The 16,354-nt window shown below is 42.6% G+C and overlaps 2 non-coding genes across 2 annotated transcripts; one reads left to right on the forward strand and one right to left on the reverse strand.

The window, feature by feature from the left end:
- Window positions 1–5,726: 5,726 nt before the first annotated feature.
- Trnaa-ugc (transfer RNA alanine (anticodon UGC)) lies at window positions 5,727–5,801 on the reverse strand. Its single transcript has one exon. It is a non-coding gene; the product is annotated as a tRNA-Ala (tRNA).
- A 171-nt stretch (window positions 5,802–5,972) lies between these two features.
- Trnat-ugu (transfer RNA threonine (anticodon UGU)) lies at window positions 5,973–6,047 on the forward strand. The gene has a single exon. It is a non-coding gene; the product is annotated as a tRNA-Thr (tRNA).
- Window positions 6,048–16,354: the final 10,307 nt, after the last annotated feature.

Below are 16,354 nucleotides of genomic sequence, written 5' to 3' on the forward strand. Positions count from 1 at the left end.
ACCTACTGGAGCACCATATATAGTATATAAAGGGGATACATCGTTAGTAAAAAAAAACTCATGTTCATTTGTACAAACTCTTAATGCTCCAAAAGTTCTTCACCAGTTACTTTGAAATGTTGACACAACTTTGCATTCAAATGTACACGTGTTTTTAAATACCTACAGAAGTGGCATGTGGTATGTATAAATATGTATGTATATGTACATGTAACATATACGGAATTTACATTTATGTGTCACAAGTCTTGGTGTCAACGAGGACTGCAGCTTGATTTCATGCTATTATTGTGGAAGAATTGCATTCAGGTGGCTCCTTTAAGCAGTGCATCTTGCTTACATAATTAGAATCTTCCAAATTGCAGGAATCACGAGAAACATGGCAAACCGAATTAAGACAGCTGGAATAAACAATTCATTTTCTGACGCAAAGGTCTCAGTAAGCAGTCAACAATGGAATAATCTAAAATATATCGCTCGAAAACGACCGAACATCCACATGCCACAGCAGAGAGTAACCGCATGTTAGCACTCTTAATGGCCAGTGTGGCAGTCGATATTTGTAAGTGATCAACTGATCATGTGATGACAGCTACGTGACTACCTGTCACCGCACAGCTCCCCCACAGGAGGCTGAACATCGTCTTCATTAGTTGTCTCAGGCACCGCCCTTAAATCTCGCCAGGAAATGCACCTGGCATCTGGATAGTGTCCAACGTAGCATCTGCATCACTGGGATTTCAGGAGGTGGGTATCTTCCGTCAGACAATGGTGTTGATTGATTTGGGGGGGGGGGGGAAATTGACCCAAGGCAATGCTGGTTTAACTTGGTTAAGAGACAACCTGTTTCTCTTCCCATTAATCAAAATATTCATTGTCTTGCTGTCTTATCACAGAATGACATGGATGCCATGCTTCAATTCTATGGATGAACATTTATTGCATGGCATGTTGTGACACTGGTTGTCATCGCATGTTTGAGATCTGATCTCTCAAATGCACTATGAACTGTGGTGATTGTGATATGTTCCCCATCAAGACACTTGGATCGGCAAATTCATGTGGCAGTTGTAGCATTTCCCCATTGACCAGTTCAGCAGGTGATGCATCAAGGTCCAGTTTGCTTATGATGTGGAAGCTGAGCAGAACTGATGATGGTGCCATCTTCCACTTCAATTCATGACACACTAGGGCAGATTTTAGGGACTGGTGCCATCACTTGACCACGCCATTGCTCGCTGGATGATAACTTATTGTTATGTGACATGATATGCTGCAAAACTTGCTAAACAAACTGGACTCAAATTGATGTCGTCTGTCAGCTATTATACGCAGTGGACATCTGAAGTGAGTAACCCAGTTGGACATAAAAGTGGCATCTAGCGTCTCGATGGAATCTACCAACAACTGGTTGCAAATATCGTTCACCTTCTGATTGTGGTAGGGATCCTAGGATGTCAGTATGTATGTGGGTGAACCTCTTAGTTGTGTTCTGGAATTTGCCTATTGGCACATGAACATAATGTGAAACTTCACTGAATTGACAGTTCATGCATGTGTGAGATCATTGATGGCAATCCTTTTATATCCCAGGCCACACATAATGATTAGATCGAGCTTCATCGTCGCTGTTACTCTGGGTGATGTAAATCTTTGAGGCTATGAAACATTTGTTTGAGCAGCTATCCCAGAACGAATTGGCAATTTTTTTCCATTGGAGGTGTCACAATACACCATAGTGTTTGCCTCTCGTACATCAATGAGAGTCAGCAGCAGGCCTGCCGTACTATCGTTTAGGCGGTCTTGGAGTTTTTGGTCAGACTGCTGTGCTTGTGACAGTTGTGTGAGATCGATGGTCTCCATGATGGTGTTGATATGTGATAAACAGTCTCCCACTACCTCGCTTAGGCCTGAGACATGTCGGCAGAAGATTGGGCAAAAGATTCCAATTGACTAAACTACCCTGGAGAGCATTGTGCTGGCAGAAGGGGAAGGTCAGGGATTTGTGGTCCATGTAGATGCTGAATACTCTTGCCTCCAGCTGCGGATGGAAATATTTCACAGGCACTTACATTGCCAACAATTCTCAGTCATATGCAGTCCATTATTGGTGACCTGGAGCCAGCTTCTAAGAGAACACAGCGAGGGGTTGCCTACGAAATTACATTGGTAACATTATCTATACCTAAATCATGGCTGTTTTAACTTCACAGTTGCATTGGTACTCATGTCTAATTGATAGTGGTGACCAATTGTATGTGTAGTAATTTTTTTCCTGTTATGTTCTGCTAAGTATATTACCTTCTGTAGTTACAAAATGTAAAAATACGTTTTTGTCAGACATTTTGACACTTCAGTTTTGACAGTTCCTTACTACAAATTTTACATAGTATATACGGCTTACTGTAGATAATGTTAAGTTTTGTTATTCTTATTTTCCTTTAAATTTTATCTATGGTCTGTGTAAGTTCTGTTTACCATACAAGTATTTCTTTTTGTATTCTATTATGTCAATAAAACTTTTGAGATAATATTTATATTTAAAATCTGTGTGCTAATTCATAATTTCTTGTGGATATTTCATTGTATGAATATAGTTCCATATTTCCTTGTATGAATATAGTTCCACAGCTCGAGGTCTTGCAGTAGCATTCTCGCTTCCTCGCTTCGATTCCCGGCAGGGTCAGGGGTTTTCTTTGCCTCATGATGACTGGGTGTTGTATGTTCTTCATCATCATTTCATCATCATTGACTCGCAAGTCGCCGAAGTGGCGTCAACTAAAAACAACTTGCAGTATGGCGGCCGAACTTCCCCACATGGGGCCTCCTGGCCAACAATGCTTTACGATCATTTCATTTCATTTTTTTGTATGAATATAAATTTTGCTGTTCTTTGAGAATGTTAATAGTAAGTCCATTCCGTATGTTGTGTAATATGTCTAATGCAGTTTCAGCTTTGTGGAGTTGAGTTTTCAGCTGTAAATAGAAGCTTGATGCATTACTATTACTGCTTCTAGTATCTTCTTTAAACCTTGTGTTACAATTTCGTCTGGTTTGGCCAATAAAGAAATTGTCGCAATCATCACAGGTCATTTTGCACATACCTGAAGTGACATATTCTGAAAATTAGGTTGTGCTTGACAGTAATATTGGTATAAGATTGTTATTTGTCTGGAAAGCCAGTAGTATGTGTGTCGATTTAAATGGTGCATTTATCTTATGTGATATTCGTCCTAGGTAAATTGTAGGTTTGTTGGTTGTTCTGTATTTTGTTAAGGTTTCATTGCTAATATGTGTGTCATTGTGTATGAGGGCAGCTTTCGGTTTTATGTGTTTTTTATACAATTTCTTACTATATCTGGATCAAAATCATTTTTGTAGGCTATGTGTGTTATCATTTGTTTTTGTATAGCTGGATGTTCTAGAGGTAAAGTGATTATTCTATTAATCATGGAGTGGAAGAAGGAATGCTTTTGAGTTCTAGGATGGCAAGAGTTGACATTTATTGTATCGTTTGTGGTGGTAGATTTTCTGTTTATGTCAAATATAAGGCAATTGTTTTTGCTAATTTTCAGGACAAAGAAATAAATATGTAACTATCAAGAGGAAATGTTATTACCAAAAATCTCAAAAGTGCTTGCCATATGGCGCTTCACTAGGTACATACAAACATTTACATATTTGAATGCAACATCACACCAAAATTTCAAACCAGTCTGTGAAGGACTTCTAGTGCTTTACAATTTTGTAAATACAAACTATAACATCTACACAAATAATAATGTAAATGTTTATGTGCTCTAAATATAAAATCTCTGCAAGTCCTTCATTGACTACTTTGACATTTTGAAACAACATTGTATTTGAATATGTGTGTTTTTATATACTTATTGGAGCATCACAAATAACATATAAATATTATGTAACAATTATAGAGAAAATCTATATAAAAATTTAAATATTTGTTCAAAATCTTAAATCTCCGAAAGTTCTTTACTGATTGTTTCAAAATTTTGATGCAACATATCATTCAAATACATGTGTATTTTTATCTATCTATTTTTAACATACATAATATATAAATAAATATGTAATTATGAAGTGGAAAAGTTAGTACTAAAAATCTGGAAATGTCCTTGACCAATTTACTTCAAATTTTTTCATGTTACTGTAATAAACATTTGTATACACAGGCGTTTATATATATATATATATATATATATATATATATATATATATATATATATATATATATATATATATATATATATATATGCTAGAGACCATTTATTTGATCATACATTGTTGCAGATATTGCGGTCTAATACACACTGTACTATGCAGCCACAGTTACAGTATGCATGATTTCCTTCTAGAGTGTGGTAATGTTCCTCACACATTGTGCCCTAGCGTCCTCTCCTGCAGTAGTCATTGGTAATGTTGTGTCTGATTCAATTCTGCTGCTGACTCACCTTGTAGTGGATGTGATACAGCGTTGTACACAATGGTTCCCTGTTCGAACTGAGAGCTTGTTGACACGGTGTTTACTTACAGAAAGGCAAGTGGCAATGGGTGGTGGGCAGTAAGGTTGTATCAGGAGACTTATCCCTGCCAACAACAACGATGGCATTCAATGTTTGCAACACCGTTTCCCCATTTGTCTGAGACAGGGTCGCTTCAGGAAGCAGGAAACTATGAAGGGCGTACATGAAATGTTCAGACATCAGACTTGGAGGATAAAGTGATTAACACTGTGGAAGGCTACTGCCATGTCAGTACCAGGCAGTTCGCCCCCCGTACAGGGTAAGCCAGATGACCGTGTGCAACATTCTCCATGATAATTGTTACTAGCTTTATCCATTACTGCCTGTGCAGGGCTTACTAGCGACAGACTTTCCACATGAGCAGCAGTTTTGTCACTGGTTTTTTCATCAACCAACCACAATTCCAGAAGTTGTGTCATCCTTCCTATTCACAGATGAGGCCACCTTTATGTGGAGTGGTATCTTCAACTTTCATAACAGTCACCTGTGGGATAGTATGCAGAACCCCTATGGTATGGTGATAGCAAACCACCAGCATCGGTGCAGCCAGTGTGTGTGGGTTGGGATAATTGGTGACTGTATTTTGGGACCAGTCTTCCTTCCACATCAGCTAACAGATTGGAACTATTGGTGTTTCTTGGGGTGACTTTGACTCCCCTGCTAGAAGAATGCCGTTGATGTGGCTGCTACATGCTGGAGCTCCAGCCGACTTTGGTGTTAATGTCCTGACACATCTCACTTGTGTCTTGTCTGCTAGATGAATTGGACATTCACCAGATCTCAGCCTGTGCAATTTATGGTTTTGGAGCCATCTCAAAGATATCATGCATGCAAGCCCATTCCAGATATGGAGACACTGGAGCAGTGTATTCATGCTGCCTCTGACACTGTTCGGATGCAGTCTGGTAGATGAGACCTCTCATTGATCAAACCTTAAAGTATTCACATGGTGGAAAAAATCACCCTGTACACACACACACACACACACACACACACACACACAAGTAGTAAATTAGTAAAACATTGCTAGCAGCAAAAACAGACTTATATTTATGGCTTATCGAATTATGATTAGAATATTACAAAGGAATATGAATTTGAAATAATGAAATGATAATTAAATGGACACCCTAGCTGCAAATAGGCGTTGATGTTCTTCATTGGGGACATGTTGAAAATGTGTGCCCCGACCGGGATTCGAACCCGGGATCTCCTGCTTGCATGGCAGACGCTCTATCCATCTGAGCCACTGCGGGCACAGAGGATAGTGCGTCTGCAAGGACTTATCCCTTGCACGCTCCCCATGAGATCCACATTCCCAACATGTCCACACCACTACATTCGTAGTGCGCCTAATAGATAATTGCCTATCATACTCCCACGGGTAGCGTGCAAGGGATAAGTCCCTGCAGACGCACTATCCTCTGTGCCCGCGGTGGCTCAGATGGATAGAGCGTCTGCCATGTAAGCAGGAGATCCCGGGTTCGAATCCCGGTCGGGGCACACATTTTCAACATGTCCCCAATGAAGTACATCAACGTCTGTTTGCAGCTAGGGTGTCCATTTAATTATCATTTCATTTCTAGCAAAGCTGCATGGTCATCCACAGTAACTGTTCTTTCGGGAACAGATACTACCGTCATATATAATTTGAAATAACAATAAACAAGGCTCAGAATCAGAGAGAGGTGTAAGAGGAGATGGATGGAGGGGTGGGAGGAAATGGACATAGAAAGGGCAAAAGGAGGATGTTTCCAGGGAGAGGGACCAGAAGGAGATAGGAGGGGAGGAGGAGGCAGACCAAATGAGGGGGAGAGACAGGGAGAAGAAGGTGGACGTATAATTGGGGATGAGGTGATGGACAGTGGATAGAAGAAGAGGGAAGAGGTGATGAGCAAAGAGAAGGGATGGAGAGGGGCAGAGGGAGATAGAGAGAGGTGGGGAGGAGAAGATGGGCACATAGAGAGGTGTGGGGGTGATGGACTGACAAGGGGAAGGCCTCAGAGACGGCCAACCGATTCGGCTCAGATTTGGCAGGTCGCTTGTGTACAACCTAAAACGAAGGAATTTAAGATATTTTGGTTCAACACCCCCACGTTTTTGAGAAAATCACCCCTAAAGGTTATGACGAGCGATCAACTCAAAGTTGGCGGGATCGATAGATAATTGTAAATAGAGCATTTTTCATCACCAGGTATGGGGTCCGAAAACGCATGCTTTTCCAGAAATCGAGGTAAGAAACTTTTACAACTGCCGCTTCTGTACCCACATGGTCAACGCCTATCGCCGACATCGCCGATAGCGCAACGGCCAAGGCAATAGCCGGCACGGTAGCTCGGTGTGTTCGGTCAGAGAGCCGGTTGGCCACTGTAATAAAAAAACTGAGTGGAAGGATCAACTACCGAACTTGAACAGGATGTCTTGCGACGTCCGCAACGATCAAACATAACGATCAATAACGAACAAAATGCCAAAAAAAAGGTAACTTGGTGGTAAACGGGAAACCCGGGTTCGAATCTCGAAGAAACCTAACGGATGTTATCCTTTTCGTTTGTATTTTTCCATATCTCAATTGATAGGGGTAGGAGGGTTAATAAGGTAAGTAAATCAATAAGGAATGATAATAATAAGGAAGAAAACTAATTTCCCAAACGTTGTCAGTTAGTAAAGTATTAAACTTTTAAGCCTTGTCACATGAAAACAACTCCGAATAAAGGTGGTGCGACTTCCTCACGAGGGATTACAGATAGCCAATCGTGCGACGCTTGTTTACAGCGAGGCACGGGATAGAATGCTCACGGGGAGAGTTATGTTGTCCCGGGTGCCTCTTCGTCATATCATAGGGAAGGAACAGTGTAGCCGTTGAAAGATTGCATTCATTAGATGCTCTTGGTGCCGTGTATATTTGTTTTGAATGTTTATATGACAAGTACCATCAATCTGGTTCTTCGAAGAAAAGTGAGGACACGTAACAGTGACTGGAAGAGCCATTGTAAAGTGACCTGGAGTAACATTTTAGTTGTTTACTATCCCAAGAGGTTTGAGAAATTTATTTGCCTACCTTATCATGCCTTGTTGATTTACTTACCTTATTAACCCTCCTATCCCTATCAATTGAGATATGGAAAAATACAAACCAAAAGAATAACATCCACTATATTTCCTCGAGATTCGCAGCCATTTACCTTGGCCGTTGTGCTATCGGCGCTGTCGGCGAAAAGCGTTGACCATGTGGGTACAGAAGCGGCAGTTGTAAAAGTTTCTTACCTAGATTTCTGGAAAAGTATGCGTTTTCGGGCCCCCTACCTGGTGATGAAAAATACTCTATTTACAATTATCTATCGATCCCGCCAGCTTTGAGTCGATCGCTCGTCATAACCTGTAGGGGTGATTTTCTCAAAAACGCGGGGGTGTTGACCCAAAATATCTTAGATTCCTTCGTATTAGGTTGTACACAAGCGACCTGCCAAATCTGAGCCGAATCGGTTGGCCGTGTCTGAGGCCTTCCCCTTGTGAGAGAGGGGGAAGAAGGAGTATGTGGAGAAATTGAGGGGCAAGAGGAAGTGAATAGAGACAGGGGGGAGAAGGAGATTAGGAGATATATCCAACTCCCATACATATTGCAAGCATGTGAATTCCCTTTTCTTTATTGTCCATTTAACCAGACTGAGTTGCAGCAATGCATGGCTGGAGCTAAATAAAACCATACTGATACTTAATGCTACAAGCATGAGCTGAATATAGAAGTTAAAGCTGCCTATTTGATGTGTGAATTGATGACCACTTAACAGGAAACAGAGGCAAAGCCATCTACTCATAGCTCATTGTCGTCTTCTTCACAGTACTTTTAGGTAGAAGCTGAGAGTTTCCTTCATGTTTTTCAGGGCCTGTCATTTACTATGGATGCATCACTATTTTCAAGAGTGGCAGTTCACCTGTCTCTTTACACAATCAAAACTGGATTGGTCTGACAAACCCAGTTGGTGCCATTATACCATCACTATAACAACATGTAGGATTTTGAAGTATGAGGCTGATGCTGATTCATAAACAACGCTGACATAATCTACAAATACTTTATAGAACAGCAGGAGACTGGGATTGAGTGTACCCCTGCTGTTCTGCTAAGGCATTTCAAAATCTTCAATTATTTAATGCCCTTTATTCTTAGGTTTTTCAGGTGCACTAGCCAGATTAGTTTAATCTTGAAAATTAGGCCCTTGGATCATTGACGTTCATTAAAATTTAAAACACTGTCCCCCATTTTGAATCCCGGTTGTTTAAAGCTGCAACATAAACAGTTAAAATTTATGCAAATAGTTTTCTCTTGGAAGACTCTGTAACTAGTTGTATTAGCCCATTTTTAAGCCTCCTTACAATTATTTGTAGTTTTCACATCATGGTTGCAAGATCTGATGAGGTATAGAAAGTGGCACAATCTTCCATAAACAATGTACGGTTAACAGGGGTGCAAATGAGATGCCCTGATAGCTATTCCAAACAGCTGTTATTGTTTTTATTTTGCTATTGCAATTTTAGCATTTGTTCCACAGATGCAAGATGCTTGTGAGTGAGTGTGGCAAGGTAATTTGGCTTGGAGTGAGTGCCTAGTGTCATACCAGCACCCAATTCTGGAAATCTATTACAACATTTAAAATGGATAACCATGGAATAACGCACAGTGTTGCCAACGGCCAATTCAGAGAGAGAGCGCTGTTGTCAAGTCGACACTGGGAGCTGTGGCCACCCCACCCCATATATCGACTTTGCAGCGCTTTTGATGGTTATGAGTGCCGTGCTTCACTCACAACACGCGTTAATCTCATTTCCAGACCATTACCACTGCTATCACTGCAGTAGTGCCAGCCAAAATACAGGAGACTCTGGAGCCAAATGCAAACAAGGTCCATGCTCTGAACAGATCTTTAAAAGAAACTCTGGATAGTGTGCAGTTGCTTGATCACAAGCTGAGCGAGAAACCTGGCGATCTTGAACAATACCAGAGACGTAATAATGTTTGAGTGTTTGAGATTTGTGAGATACACGTCATACAATAAGAGAATCGTTCTGGCGTGATATAACCATCCGTGTGAATCAAAAAAAGGTTTTAAGGACTTAGGTTAGTTTACAGTTTTAAACATGGCTTTTTCTCAGCAACTGAATAAAATTTTCAAACTTAAGAATTATACAGCCAACCGGTTGCTGATAACTGTTTGGTACAGTTAACCTATGTTCAGACGCCTACTAAGGATGTCTTTATCAGAATGAAATTTTGATGGGTGCAAAATTACATTGCGTGAAAGCGATGGTCACAATTTTGAGCAGCTATGCTCAGGTCAAAAAAAAAAATTAACAACCCTTATGTCTTTATCAGAATGAAATTTTGATGGGTGCAAAATTACATTGCGTGAAAGCGATGGTCACAATTTTGAGCAGCTATGCTCAGGTCAAAAAAAAAAAAAAAAAAAAAAAAAATTAACAACCCTTAGGTTATTGTTAGAAAAATAGGTTAATTAGTAGGGTAAGCATTAATAAATTCAACTATTTTCACTGCGTCATAAGGTACAGAGATTTTTCACGAGCACCTTACAGTAAGTTGATTTAACGGTTACAAGCAACGGTGGATATTTAAGTAGCCATCTTGTTGCAAATGTTACGGCCATTAGTTATTTTAATACACTACTGGCCATTAAAACTGCTACACCACGAAGATGACGTGCTACAGACGCGAAATTTAACCGATAGAAAGAAGATGCTGTGATATGCAAATGATTAGCTTTTCAGAGCATTCACACAACGTTGGCGCCGGTGGCGTCACCTACAACGTGCTGACATGAGGAAAGTTTTCAACCGATTCATACACACAAACAGCAGTTGACCGGCGTTGCCTGGTGAAACGTTGTTCTGATGCCTCATGTAAGGAGGAAAATGCGTACCATCACCTTTCCGACTTTCATAAAGGTCGGATTGTAGCCTATCACGATTGCGATTTATGGTATCGCGACATTGCTGCTCGCGTTGGTCGAGATCGAATGACTGTTAGCAGAATATGGAATCGGTGGGTTCAGGAGGGTAATACGGAACGCCGTGCTGGATCCCAACGGCCTCCTATCACTAGCAGTCGAGATGACAGGCAACTTATCCGCATGGCTGTAACGGATCGTGCAGCCACGTCTCGATTCCTGAGTCAACAGATGGGGACGTTTGCGAGACAACAACCATCTGCACAAACAGCTCGACGACGTTCGCAGCAGCATGGACTATCAGCTCGGAGACTATGGCTGCGGTTACCCTTGACGCTGCATCACAGACAGGAGCGCCTGCGATGGTGTACTCAACGACGAACCTGGGTGCACGAATGGCAAAATGTCATTTTTTCGGATAAATCCAGGTTCTGTTTACAGCATCATGGTGGTCGCATCCGTGTTTGGCGACATCGCGGTGAATGCACATTGGAAGCGCGTATCCGTCATCGCCATACTGGCGTATCACCCAGCGTGATGGTATGGGGTGCCATTGGTTACACATCTCGGTCACTTCTTGTTCGCATTGACAGCACTTTGAACAGTGGACGTTACATTTCAAATGTGTTACGACCCGTGACTCTACTCTTCATTCGATCCCTACGAAACCCTACATTTCAGCAGTATAACGCAAGACCGTATGTTGCAGGTCCTGTACGGGCCTTTCTAGATACAGAAAATGTTCGACTGCTGCACTGGTCAGCATATTCTCCAGATCTCTCACCAACTGAAAACGTCTGGTCAATGGTGGCCGAGCAACTGGCTCGTCACAATACGCCAGTCACTACTCTTGATGAGCTGTGGTATCGTGCATGGGCAGCTGTACCTGTACACGCTGTCCCAGCTCTGTTCGACTCAATGCCCAGGCATATCAAGGCCGTTATTACGGCCAGAGGTGGTTTTTCTGGGTATTGAATTCTCAGGATCTGTGCACCCACACTGCGTGAAAATGTAATCACATGTTAGTTGTATAACATATTTCTCCAATGAATACACGTTTATCATTTGCATTTCTTCTTGGTGTAGCAATTTTAATGGCCAGAAGTGTATAAGAGCCGAGGTGAAGTACTATGTCGGTAAATACTGCACAAAGAAAAAACTGCGTGCAAACGGACCAAAGAGATTTCGTTTCGCGTCCGCAATAGTGTGACACCTAGCGGGCACGCGACTAGACGAGCAGCCGAGCTACACAGGCGTCCAGAGATATCTCAATAATTTTATTTTTACATGAAAGCCTGTACCTTAATCTACGCACTGACTCCATTACAGCCTGATTCTTCCTTGTTTACGTTGTGTACTGAGTGTTTGAAATGCCTCCGATAATCGTGAATCCCTTCGACTGTGAAGTACGGGCTGTTATAAGATTTCTTAGTGCTAAAGGCCTAAAAGCGATCGATATTTATCGTGAGATCTGTGCAGTTTACGGAGAAAACATTATGAGTGATGGAATGGTAAAAAAGTGGGTGAGAACATTTAAAGATGGCCGCACAAATGTGCATTATGAACAACGGAGTGGGCGTCCTTCGGTCGTTAATGAAAGTTTGGTGCAGGAAGTGGACAATAAAGTGAGAGAAAACAGACGCTTTACGATTTCCTCCTTACGGGATGACTTTCCTAATGTTTCTCGTAGTGTTTTGTATGGCATGGTGACCGAGCACTTGAATTACCGAAAATGATGCGCACGTTGGGTACCGAAAATGTTGACGGATGTGCACAAAACCAAACGATTAGACAGTGCATTGACTTTCCTTGAGCGGCACCACAACGACGTTGATGATTTCTTAAGCCAAATTGCTACGGGCGATGAAACATGGGTGGCCTACGTCACGCCAGAATCAAAGCAACAGTCCATGGAAGTTGACAAGGGCATCGTTTTGCTGCAAGACAATGCCCGTCCGCATCTGGCGAATCAGACCAATTATCTCATCACATCTTTTCGATGGGAAACTCTAGATCATCCTCCGTACAGCCCCGATCTTGCGCCCAGTGACTACCATATGTTCCTGCACTTGAAGAAACATCTGGGCGGTCAGCGTCTTCACGACGATGGCGAAGTCAAAACGGTGGTGATGCAGTGGTTAACAAGTCAGGCGGCAGACTTCTATGAGGAGGGTGTTCACAACCTGGTACAACGTTATGACAAGTGCCTCAATATTGACGGAAATTATGTAGAAAAGTAGATTAAGGTACAGGCTTTCATGCAAAAATAAAATTATTGAGATATCTTAGCATGTCTTTTTTTAATTTCAAAACGGTACTTACTTGAAAAACACGCCTGGTACTACGTCGTCTGTTGCAAATTTCCTGCACGCTGCGGACAAGAACAGCAGCTACTGGGAGAGATGGGCCGCGCGGGATTAGTCGAGCAGTCTGAGGCACTGCAGTCATGGACTGTGGGGCTGGTCCCGGCGGAGATCCGAGTCCTCCCTTGGGCATGGGTATGTGTGTTTATCCTTAGGATAATTTAGTTTAAGTAGTGTGTAAGCTTAGGGACTGATGACCTTAGCAGTTAAGTCCCATAAGATTGCACACACATTGGAACATTTTTGGGAGAGATGGCTATCTCGACTAAGTCACCAGTCGCAGAGTTCAACACCACAGTCTGTCTCTATCCCTGATGGGAGGACCTGGAGGTCCTTCTGTTACACCACGATCATGAGACCAGTGTTCCTGGCATTCCGGCGGACTGAATAGGGCTTACCTCTATGGCAGGCCAATATCGTCGAACTTCACGGCTACACGGCAACTGTCATCGCTTTACGACGAATAAACGTGGTGAGAGGGAGGGGTCGGTGGCTGATGAAGAAGGGTGGGGAATGAAGGGTACAGGGCACCTCGCAAGTCGGCGCGTGTCAGTACAGTCCACACGCCGCTGTCGCTCACTGCCGTGGCGTCGCAGTACAGCCAAAGCCGGGGCCACCGCAAGTGGCGAACCGCCAGTGCAGAAGATGGCTGCAACGAAATGTGTAGTGTCAGCTGCCTACAATGCGATTCCTCAGCGGACATTGGCAGACGATGCCAACCACGAGTCAAGACGCTACCTGTATTTTTATGAAAATAAATAACTCATTCTGAATCTTCTTTCACTGCACCTACCGGCGACCACAAGTCACTACCATCCTTATGAGGAAAACTGGCAAGGAGCGAACTGGCAGAGTGCCTCCTGATGCAGAACGAACTCTACTCTAGAGATGGGTCGAACTCGTTCATTCCCGTGAACTACTTCATTCATTTCACTCTTTGCCGTGAAGCGTTCAAATGAAGTAGTTCATTCATGAAGTACGGAAGCCTGGCGAAGTTGCCCAGTTCGCCGCTCAGCCGCGGCTACGCTCGCTTCAACTCGCTCGTACAATAAAGCTTCGTAATACTTCATAATTTTACCAACATATGGCCGAACTATGCAGTAACGTGCACGCAACGTTTTACACTCTTACAGAGTCTGAGCTAACTTAAATAGAGCATGGTCGAAGGGGACAAAGGAAAGATAAACAGAGAAGCCTGTCACATTATTACATTAAATTTTGCTCGACATTTTCTCATGAAGCGCCCAAAAAAGTCTTTATCTGCCAAGTGAAACATTATTTGTTGTATTCATGGACTGAAAACTAGGGCTACCAACGAAATGCAGTCCAATTTTATGTTCCTTTTAAAATTTAATCCAAAATAGAATGAGTATGTTTACCACTGCCACAAAGTCTATCTATCTACGTTAAGTAATGATTCAGAAGTTTTCCTGTAGATTTTATTTTTGTTGAGAATAATAACCCTCCAGATTCAAAACGTAAACTGTCACCTCTAGTCATTAGCACGATTTCAGGTAAAATCCCTCTTTGAGTGTTATTAACAAACCTTTTATTTTCATGTTGGCTGCGCGTGCTCACACAGCCAGCCTCATCATTTGTATCTGTAATATTCATTTGTCAGCAAGCGCTGCCAACGGTAGGCTACCGGTAGACGCGAAGTATAACTGAACTGCACAAATAGTCACGGGTAATGATGTCAGCACTGCAGGAAGCAGCTGGCGTTGGCTTCCCCTCGCCCCTCACATCCACAACCCATCGCAAACGTATCGTTTCCCACAAACGCCGCGCGATTCGTCGACAGGCAGTAGAGGGGAGAATGAGTGACGTAGCGCCGATGTAATGGGTTGAGGGAGAGGGGAAGAGAGTGAGTGAACTAGAAAAAAGTGTGGAGTGTGTTATCTGTGAAGAGTTTGAAGTACCAGTTCATTGAAATTGAGTGGTTAGTTCACACTTCACTGGAGTGAACCGTTCATTTGAACGACTCATTCGCGAGCTCCCCATCACTAGTGGAGTGTGTTATCTGTGAAGAGTTTGAAGAACCAGTTCATTGAAATTGAGTGGTTAGTTCACACTTCACTGGAGTGAAGCGTTCATTTGAACGACTCATTCACGAGCTCCCCATTACTACTCTACTCAAGCCCTGCCAATAGTCGTCTCTTGCCATGGGATCCCTTTCCCACGTGGAGAGCTGGTGGCTGTCTCTTTTCTCATTGTTCGAGAAGAAGCTTAACGGTCTCACCTCTATGGTTGAACAGAGGTTTGGAACTCACGAGTTTGTCTGACTGACTCAATTACGTTAAAAAAGAGTTTAGCCATTGCCTGAGCCGTAATTTTGGGCGAGCTCACGAAGACCGCAGTCTTCAATGTGGCTGGAAGAGTATGTGCACCCTCTTTACTGCGAAATTCTTATTGTTGTCTATCTAACTTGCGTAACTGATGAGGAACGATTGATGGGATACACGAATTCCTTCCAGAAGTTTCTCTTGCTTTGTTCAATCAGTCGGCATGCTTTTACCCTCGCCGTCCTGAGAGCAGCAAGATTTTCTGCTGATGGACTACATTTAAACTTCTGCAGAGATGCACGTCAGGCTCTAACTGCTGAGTGGCATTCTTATCTTACCAAGAAACAGTTTGTCCTCGGAGATGAATGGTTGACTTCAGTGTAAATCCCTTCAGGGATTTGATGTGTAACACAGCTAATACGCTTTATCATCTCCTGAATGATTTCTTTTTGTTCAAATACTCATAAATGAAGATGACTCTGTGGTTGTACGAAAGTGTGTCATATGACTGAAATAAAAGCAAAAGCTATGTGTCCTCAAAGTGGACAAGTCTCTCACTGACTCGACCCATGAGGCATGTGATTACGGACCCCACAGAACTTCGTGTGCATTGAAATCCACCATCATTAGGAATGGGAGGTGCATTTCTTAAGAAGCTTGTGTCTCCCTGTCCAAAGAATCACAAAAAGACATACACTACTGGCCATTAAAACTGCTACACCAAGAAGAAATGCTGATGATATACAGGTATTCATTGGACAAATATATTATACTAGAACTGGCATGTGACAACATTTTCACGCAATTTGGGTACATAGATCCTGCGAAATTAATACCCAGAACAACCACCTCTGGCCGTAATAACGGCCTTGATACGCCTGGGCATTGAGTCATACAGAGCTTGGATGGCCTGTACAGGTACAGCTGCCCATGCAGCTTCAACACGATACCACAGTTCATCAAGAGTAGTGACTGGCGTATTGTGATGAGCCAGTTGCTCGCCCACCATTGACCAGACGTTTTCAATTGGTGATAGATCTGGAGAATGTGCTGGCCAGGCCCTGTATCCAGAAACGCGCGTACAGGACCTGCAACATGCAGTCGCGCATTATCCTGCTTGGGTTTCGCAGGGATCGAATGAAGGGTAGAGTCACGGGTCGTAACACATCTGAAATGTAGCGTCCACTGTTCAAAGTACCGTC

The sequence above is a fragment of the Schistocerca serialis genome, chromosome 6 (genome assembly GCF_023864345.2).
Source record: "Schistocerca serialis cubense isolate TAMUIC-IGC-003099 chromosome 6, iqSchSeri2.2, whole genome shotgun sequence".
Lineage (NCBI taxonomy): Eukaryota > Metazoa > Arthropoda > Insecta > Orthoptera > Acrididae > Schistocerca > Schistocerca serialis.